Source organism: Mus musculus, chromosome 11 (genome assembly GCF_000001635.26).
Source record: "Mus musculus strain C57BL/6J chromosome 11, GRCm38.p6 C57BL/6J".
In the NCBI taxonomy this organism is placed as follows: Eukaryota; Metazoa; Chordata; class Mammalia; order Rodentia; family Muridae; genus Mus; species Mus musculus.
In genome coordinates, this window is record NC_000077.6 from 22,609,253 (window position 1) to 22,618,737 (window position 9,485).

General features: G+C 46.7%; 1 long non-coding RNA gene across 2 annotated transcripts; it reads left to right on the forward strand.

Annotated features, from left to right (window-relative positions):
- Positions 1 to 2,456: 2,456 nt before the first annotated feature.
- Gm12052 (predicted gene 12052) lies at positions 2,457 to 9,240 on the forward strand. Of its 2 annotated transcripts, none has more exons than NR_166745.1 (5): positions 2,457 to 3,051; positions 4,085 to 4,231; positions 7,149 to 7,237; positions 8,105 to 8,578; positions 8,726 to 9,240. It is a non-coding gene; the product is annotated as a predicted gene 12052 (long non-coding RNA). The 2 variants fall into 2 exon arrangements; NR_166746.1 differs by having other exon boundaries at positions 9,069 to 9,240.
- The last annotated feature ends 245 nt before the right edge of the window (positions 9,241 to 9,485 follow it).

The following is a 9,485-nucleotide window of genomic DNA, read 5'->3' on the forward strand; positions in this document are numbered from 1 at the left end:
ACAGGTCAGCCTTACATACAACTCACATGCTGTCCTAGTTGCACCAGCTTTTTTCATTCTAACAGCTAGGCCTTGTCTCACTTTGTTAAGGCCCATCTGCAGCCCACCCTTGAGGATTTGCGTTTTTAAGGGCTTTTGCTATCTCTTGTAAAATCAGTCAAGTGTCAGACCCCCAACTCCAGTTATTGAAGCCCCCCTTCTCCTACTCACTAGGCTAAAAGCTCTCTCCCTAGAACTGACTAGATGTTCAACTTTATGCACATGTCCACAGTCAAACACATTTAGATACCTCCTGGTCTTTGTGGACAACTTCTCAGGGAAGGTAGAGGCATTTCCCACCACCAACAAAAGGGCTCATTCTCCGACTTCCTCCTCCTGGAGTTCATTCCCCATTTGGAATCCCCATCTCCCTCTAGACAGACAATAGTCCTGAGTTCACCTCCCAAATACCCCAAATCCTATTCAAAGCCCTCAGACAGACAGGCAGGCAGACTAAAAGTAAAATAATGTTTTAAAAAATGATACCTGAGCTGGGTGTGGTAGCACACATCTTTAGTCTCAATACTCAGGAGGCAGAAGTAGAGGAATCCCTGATTTTGAGGCCAGCCTGGTCTACAGAGCAAGCCCAGGACAGAGAGAGCTACACAGAGAAACCCGGCGCTCTGTCTCTCTGTCTCTGTCTCTCTCTGTGTGTGTGTGTGTGTGTGTGTGTGTGTGTGTGTGTGTGTGTGTGTAATAGCCTTAACCTAGCTATGCCTGGGTCTCACATAGAACCTGTTAAAATGCAGTTGAGGTATTGGTGAAAACATCAATACCTTTTAAAAACAAAAGAACCTCCAGGTGACTAATTTACAGCAAGGCCTGGGAATATTTTCTGGAAACTCTCATGGGCCCCAAGTGAAAGTACAGTAGTGAGCAACCTACATCGCCCACCAAAATAGACAGTCACATTCTGATGGCTTTACCTCTCCCTGTCCTGCTTCCTCAGAGAACTGATGGGACGGCCAGGCAAAGTCCAACAGCCAAAGGGGTGAGAACCTGCCAGCTTTCCACCAGTCTCCAATGGCTCCATTCTGTGCTCAGTAGTGAAGCCTGGAGCCAGTGACTCCAGGTGTATCAGGAAGATCCAGCTGGGACTCTTGTCCTGCAGTGAATTTGCATTTAAGCCTTGCCGTCTGTCCCCTCTTGTACTCAATCCTTCCTTGGGCAGTTCACAGTGAATTTGTTTATCTTCCCAGAAGATAACGTCGCAGGAAGGTTACCAAATGACCTTTTATCCCACCGGCTGGGACTAGCGGTAAGCACATCTGCCCTCAAGATGCTCAGCTTCCATGGGAGATCCCTCGGAGTTTCCTGCTTTGTCTGTGTCACCCGCCTGTGGCAGCCCCTCCTCCACCAGCTTGCTATCCCACCTGCTACGTTTGCTTCCTGCTTCCTGCGGTGGAAGTTTAACTTCTCACACACCCAAACTGGTCCTAGAGCTGTCCCTTTTCCTCAGCATCTTGCCCTTCACTAATGCCAAGCGCGGCAGTTGGGCCTTTTAGAAATGCAGGAACTATTTGTGTTCTGTGTCTAGCAGACACTTTCCACACAGGCATCCTAGCTGCAGCTGCAGCTCATCTCCCTCAAGAGCCTGATGTTGTTACACTGCCAGTAGGGTGCCTAGTGGCTGGGCGGACTGTAGAGATCCTGTGTCCAGAGGACAGGCAAAACCAAAAGAATGACTTTTTTTCCCCTATCTTCCAGCCGGCAATTTCAGGAGGGAGGATACAGGGAGGGCTGGCCACACCCAAACTGTGAATCAGGAGTGGATTTGTCTTCAGGGACCCTTGGGGGGACCACATCAGCAGTAGGAAGTTAGAGAGGTTTCAGGCAAAGAGGCTTTGACAACCTTCCCGGGCAGTAAGGATTGTTATCAGACCCTGCAGTGCAAAGCAGGATTGATTGGGAGAACTGGGCTGGAGTTCATTGGCAGAAAGCACAGCCTGGAGGCCCTTTCTGCTCCAGGGCTTCCCTTCATTACTGGCATCTCTAAAGCCACACCTGGATGTAATTCAGAAGGTATTTACCAAGTGGTTATGAGGTGGCATTGTGCCTGCCACAGGGATAAAACTGAGCCAGACCAGGGTCCCTTTTAGCCAGTCTCTTTCCCTCCCCTTCCCCCCACCCCTCTCTCTCTTCTCTGTGTTAGAATAGTGGGCCATCAAGCAGCACACTAGGCCAAGGCAGTTCCATGTGAAGAGGTTTTATTGAGAGGGAGAGACAAGGGAGTGGTAAACATAGAGGAAGGGGAGAGAAGAGAGTGAGGAAGGGGTGTTCTCTTTAGTTATATGGAAAATGACGTCACACAAGTAAGGGTGGGAGGTAAGCCAAGTGGGTTCTGGGATATGGTGGTCGTTGGCTTGGCAACAGGTCTGCAGGTCGCAGGTTGCACTGTTAACTCATAGGTTTGGAATGTCCTGGTGCCAACATACCTCCCTTCTTGTTATAAAGAGAAGGGAAGGAAAAGGGAGGGGAAAGCCAATGGTGAAAAGGGAACGAGAATGCCGCATCTCTTAAACTGCTTCCTGCTGTCTAGGGGCATAGTCAATTTCAGGGCATAGCTGGCTTTCACCATCAGGATCCACGTGATAATCTATGGACAGGGGCTCTTCTTTGGGCAGCGGCTGCTAATCCTGTAACAGGAGCTGATTAATAGTTCAGTTAGAAATTTTTTGTATTTGCCATTGAAGGAATGTAGAAACAAGATTAATGAGGCAGAGATCAAATAACACCAGGAAGATGACTAGGAAAGGTGTTATGAAAGGGAGTATCCACTTCCAAATAGGATTTTCCTAAGTCCCAGAACTGGAGGTCTCACAGTCTCTGAAGTTCTTTATGTCTGACTGTAGCTCCTGGATTTTATTTCTCACTATCCCAGATTGGTTGACGTAGAAACAGCATTCTTCTTGGAGAAACAGGCAAAGACTACCTTCTTTAGCTGTCAGGACATCTAGCCCCCGACGGTTTTGAAACACCACAGCTGCCAAAGAATCAGACTCTTCCTGGATAGTAAGCACAGTTTTAGTCATTTCCTGAAGATCACTTTTAAACTGGGATAGGGGACAAGACCGGTGGTCTCGACATCTTCTGGAACTTAACAGAGCACTGTCCTGTTAGGGTTGATGTGTATGAAGAAGGATGTCCTGGGGAGGAAGAGACAAGTCTAGGTCCCTAAGGGCCGCAGCTCTAGCTGCCTCATCAGCTCAGTTGTTTCCCTTGGAGACAATAGAGTTATCCATCTGGTGGGATCTGCAATGGACAATCCCAAAAGCTGTGGGGAGATGGGAGGCCTTTAGCATGGCCATAATTGGTTTGCATTAGTTACTGATCCTCCTTTTGTGGCAAGTAACCCATGTTCCTTCCAGATAGCAGTGTGGGACAGGAGGATATTGAAAGCATATTTGGAATCTGTGTAGATGTTAAGGGATTGTCTCTGTGCCAGTTGAAAGGCTCGGGTAAAGTCTATTAGTTCAGCCTGTTGATTGGTAGTATGAACAGGAAGGGCCTGTGCTTCCACCACCTCGGTGTCTGATACTATGGCATAGCCAGCTCTTCTGGCCCCTTCATGTAAAAAGGAGCTGCCATCTGTATACCAGGTGTAGATGGCCTGAAGCAATGTGCCCTCCTTTATGTGTGAAGGATGAGGTAATAGTTCCTCTGAAGTTTCAGTGCAGGAGTGAGATCGGGAGTGGTCAGTATTTGGTCGAGGAAGATTGAAAATATTAAGAGGCAGATATGATTGGAAAGTGAGTGTGGTGTCTTCTATTAGAGCTACCTGAAGAGAAAGAACCCTGGAGGGAGGTAGAGTCTGTAAGCCTTTATATGTTAGGAGCTGTGACAAGTTATGAGAATACAGTTATAGGCGACCCAAAGGTTAGTTTTTTTGACTCTCGAATAAGGAGTTCAGTGGCTGCTAAGGTACAGATACAACGTGCCCATTCCTAGATGGTTAGATCTAGTTTCTTTGACAAGTATACTACAGGTGCAAAAGAAGGTCCCAGTTGGTGACCTAAGACTCCAAGGGCAAATTCCTCTTTTTCAGTTACATAGAGGGAAAAAGAACGAGTCAGGGCAGGAAGATGTGAACAACTTTGAGCAGAGAATCGATGCAAAAGCAAGAAAAATTTTATTGTTCCAGCATGCTGGTATTGCCCTGCACATAAAGGAGAGTGAGAGAACAGCCCATTTGGTGAGTTTTTATATAGTTTTCTGTGCAGCAGCCATTAGGCACAATGTGATTGGCAGAACAGTATGACTTTTAACCTGATTGGTCTTTAGGGAATGGGGTGGTAAGGACTTCCCTTGTCTGTAGGTGGCCAATGGTCAGTCTGTCCTGTGGAATTTGTCTACGTGCTCTGGGCCTCCCACACCCGGAGGTGGCTGATGGTTAGTCCCCACCACCACCTACCCCCTGGGGTCTGAGGAATGTAATTAGCCTCTCCCTTCCAGAGAGGAGGGGTGCCTCTGTGCTCTATGACCTTTCTCTTCTAGGAAGGGAGGGGTCTGGTGGAATTTTCCAAAGTTCCTGAGCTGACCTCTTCAGGGCCAGATGGCCAGAGTGAGAACTCCAGGTGTCCACAGTCAGAGGAAACATCTTGAGGCCTGGGTAATGCTGCACCAGGAGTCGTCCTGTCCTGCCACTCCAGCTCAGCCATTACAAACAGTATCAGTTCTACCCAGCAGGTCCCAGACCTCCTGGATGAAACATGGAGCAAAAGTCTGGTTTCAAGCTTGCAGTTTGAATACTCCTGAGAGGCAGTGTAATGGTGGATCAGGTCCACGCCAGAGAGTGGGTTCCGGAGTTCTGGAATGAGGGTCATGTGTGTCTTAGCTAACAAATGCCCCAGATGACTATGGGTTGTCCCTCTGCTTGGGGACACACTTTAACCAGCAGTGGATTTGGTTACCTCTGGGGTCTTTCACAGATTTCCTTGATGAGGACAAGTTCCTTGATCTAGTAGAGGGGAAGTGACCATTTTTTTTTTTTCAGTGAACCCTTACCTGTTTGTGTGGGATAAGAGAGGCAAGGTTGCCTACTCCCATTGGCCAGTCACAGGTATGCAAAGAAGACTTCAGCCTCAGGGAACCAAAACAACCAACACTGGACATGGGAACCCCAGTGAACTGTGCTATCTGCTTGTGTTTAATGTCTACTTACCTGGATCTTCACCACCTGGGCCCTGGCCTGTTCATCTCACCTCCCAACCAAACCAAACATGCTCCTTTGAGCTTGTACCCTCAAAATACTTGGTGTTCTCCCAAATCCCGTTTAGTCCAACAGCAAGAGTCCTGATAGGAACTCATGAAGGAGAGAGATAGACACCACAGAGCCCAGCTCCACTCTGGGAAATCACACTCCTTAACCTTGACTCTGAATCTCACTGGAACCCACTGTGTGGGGCTTTTATCTCCCAAAGGTGTCTTCTGCCTCCACTACCTTGTTAGCCACTTTAATAAATATTTTCTGCAAGGCAAATACAAGGGCAAAATCTCTTGCCTTTGTTCTAAGTGCCTGATACCTAACAAGTACCCATTAAATTAAAAGTAGAACTATAAGACATATATGAGACAATATATCCAGTCCAAAAGGTCTAAAAATTGACTTACTGCTTTATATAAACCACCAATATTCTACATTGCTGACTGGTAGAGGCCATTAATTATTCTGTAAACAACACACCACAATATTATTTTCCAGCAATATTAAATTATTCACAGATTGGTATTGGATGATTTCTAAAGGCACACCAAAGATGAAGCATAAGTAGTAACAATTCTTACTGCAGTTAGGAATTCTTACTGATTCCACTTTTTCCCTAATCTTCAAATTGAGTGAGAATCTTCTATTATATAGCAAATATAATGAGACTATTATTTGGTGATCAGGGGAGAAAATTTTTCCAGAAAGATAGACAATACCACAATAATTGTGCGCACAGTTGGTAGTCATTAAGGAAGTGTGACTTAAGAAAGAGTCCCTAGAGGGATTCGTATATCTCACCAAAGAGAGTGCTAATGAGGGACCTTGATACATAGAAGAACAGGAGTGCAGGAGAGATCTATTCTACACCCGCGTGACAGGCTTTTCTACTAGGGAGAAGTCATAGGGCCTCAGGCTTTGATGCTAATGGTGCTACTTAGAACCATTGGTCCTGAAGTGGATCAGCAGCAGCCCACACTAACAGGACTTGACCTCAGGATAGCACTGTGGAATGGCAACCTTCAGGTCCACAGTACCTGTCACTGGACCATCTGATGGACTCCAAGCAACGTTTTAGAAGCAAGGTGAATAAAAATAAAAGAAGATACAGTGCCGTCCCCTGTTCAGGTGAGAAGCCCAGGATCCTCCAGGAAAGGAAACATAATGGTGAACTCTTTAGTATTATAGAAAGAGAGAGGGTTAGTGGATAAAGGTGATGGATGACTCTCAAACATTTGGACAAAATGTGGAAACACTGCGACAGAAAGAACCAAGAAGCTGGATGACTGAGAGACCAAAACTCAGCAGCCACCCTCACTGGTGGCTGTGCGTGGACTCCCTATCAATAGCTCATCTCAATTATAGCAAGCAAAGAAAACAAAAGCTCATCTGAACCAGGCAGTGGTGGCCATGCCTTTAATCCCAGCACTCGGGAGGCAGAGGCAGGCAGGTTTCTGAGTTCGAGGCCAGCCTGGTCTACAAAGTGAGTTCCAGGACAGCTAGGGCTACACAGAGAAACCCTGTCTCGGGGGGGGGGGGGGGGGGGGGAAGAAGCTCATCTGCTCATCACGTATAATATGTATACACCAATCATTTCTACACGCGTGTGTCATGAGAATTGAATGAGAACATTCCAGGGCAGTAAATGCTATTCCTAGCCTGGTGCACATAAATAAATAAACAAATAAACAAACAAATAAATAAATAAATAAAGTCTTTCCTGAGGCGAAAGTAAACAGGTTTTTTTTTTTTTTTTTTTTTTTTGACCTGGTTAATTACAGATACTTGTCTATGTTCTGTTGTGAATGTCAGCATTCAGTAACTTACCTTAACAATATCGAGCCTGTTGTTGCTGATTGTTAGTATTTTGGCTCTATGAGTTGTTTTGTTGCTTTGTTTGTCTTAGAGAGCTATTTCATCAGGACCTGAGAAAGCTTAGCCCTCAGAAGTGCTTATAGTGAGACCACACAATGACATGCAACATCACTCAGACTCGTGAGTATTCTCCATCCCCCTTTGGTTAGGAGCTTCCACGGATGACATAAAAAGGAAATTTAGCATTGCAGATGATCCTGTGAAACAAGTATATCTGGCAGTGTGGCAATTGTTTGAGGTACTAGAAAGTGTTAGTTAGCCCCGCTTTACTCTGTTACAAACATCTCTTGTAAAGGTGAAGAAAATGAGCTGAAGAACAAAGTCAACATTCCATAGACTGAGGTAGTCAGGAAACATGGTCAGGGAAATGGGGGACTCAGTTAGATGCAACCCAGGACAGCTAAGACGGGGCCTGGCTCTGCATGTCTTTGATTTGACCATGTCACCACAAAGAAATTCCAAAGAGACAAGCCTCCTAGACCAAGCTGATGCAGATTTCAGGCATACAGTAAAGGGCCATCCACCAAGGGTCTCTCTCAGGGCTGTCTTTGCTGCAGCACCGAATGCCCTACAGAGCTAGTATGCTGCAGCTTCCCAAAGTCAGGGTGGACCGGAAGACCCTCCCGCCCCTTTCAGACACATATTCTGCCTGATACAAAACAACCACTCAGTCCACGATACCTGTGTTGTTTTCCAACTATCTTAAAGATTTTCAATCAGAAATTCTACAAGCAAGAAAAACACATGACATTCCCAACTACGGAAATGTATATCCATACCACCATACACAAGTGTTTATAGCTACTTTTTATTCATCGTGAATAATGAATCTGCTTTAAAGACAGGCTGTTGAGTTCGAGACCAGAATTTAGTTTCTCCTTGTCTGCAGCATTCCATGCTGGCATCAAGAGGGCCTCCTTTAATTAGGAAGGACACAAGTGGAAAAGAACGTAATTGGGCTGAGGTTTTAATGCCTGGCTTTGCCAGGCTCTCTTACTGCAGACCCGAGGCACTGGCCCAAGCATTCCACCAGGCTCCACCCAAACCCACCAGCTGGACGAGGAACCACGGGACGTTAGAATCAGAGTAACTTTGGCCAACAATCTGAGACACTTGGGAGAAAATTCATTCTAAATCTAACAGCTTCCTGCTCTCAGGAAGGCCTCTGGGCTTCCGGTGCCTCTGGTCCTCCTTCCCGGCTCTTCTGTGGAGGCTAGCTTCCTCCAAGCTGACCCCGAGGGAGCCGCCTTCTCGTAGGTGGAAAGCGAAGAGAAGAGAGCGGGTAAGCAGTGGAGACACATTGGCTGTACTCAGGACCTGTACCAGAGGTGGCAGGAGGACACCACCGAGCCCTGCTCCACCCATCGCAGCCTCGAGACCCTCTGCGCGGGGATGCTGACCCCTGCTGGCCACCTGAGAGATTGCAGCGTGGCCGACTCCCAAGGGGCGGCAAGTGTAAGGGTAAGGGTAAGGAGATGGGGATGGGAAAGGGGTTGCTGTGTAGTAAGCGTGGGTGGTAGAAGACTAGGGCCAGGATGTTGGGCACCATCAGAGGCCCCTCCACCACCCGGTGGCTGCCCAAGTGCTGTCCGCTCCTCTTGTTTCTAGGAAAAAGAGTGAGAGGAGCCGTAAGGGCTATGGAGCCCAAATCAGCATGCCTCTAGGACCTACCTGAGCCTCCAGAAGACCCCTCAACAGGAACCGTTGTCCGAACCAACCAACTCCAAACCTAAACCTCAGAGGCCTCCTCATGCAGACAGATTGCTGACCTATCTCTGGGGTAGTCAGCTGAAATACCCCAGAGATATTCACGGCCTAATCCCAGGAAGTTTCTTTAAATGGCAAAAGAAACCTAGAGTGTGTTACCCTCGATTATTTAGGTAGATTCTACATGTAATCAGGTATATCACCAAAGGGGAAGTGAGGTAAAGGAATATTTATTTCACTACAGAACAGAAGGCAAGCCATCTTGCAGGAGGACCTGAGGAGAGAAGGAGAGAGTCAGGAGAGAACAGATTCCCTCTACAGTGCCCAGAGTCTCCCCTGACTGATTTGGACCCAATGAAATTCCAAACTCTGGTGTCAAGAACTTTAAAAGAATAAATGTGTGCTGTTTTGAGGTATTGAGTTTGTAGCTTTTTTAAAAAAGCAGCAGCACTGAGGTAATGTGTTGCTTCCCACTCAGTAGTGAGTTCTTAGAATTAAGTGGCTAATGAACAAGACAAACCCCATTTCCATCCCCAGGGAGTTTTATCTGCCATCTCCTGAGCTTTAAAATATTGCTGGCAAATTCTTAGATAGGGTAGCAGAGAAGACAAGGAACACATCAAAAAGACTAGCCCGTAGACATGCAACAAACAAACAAACA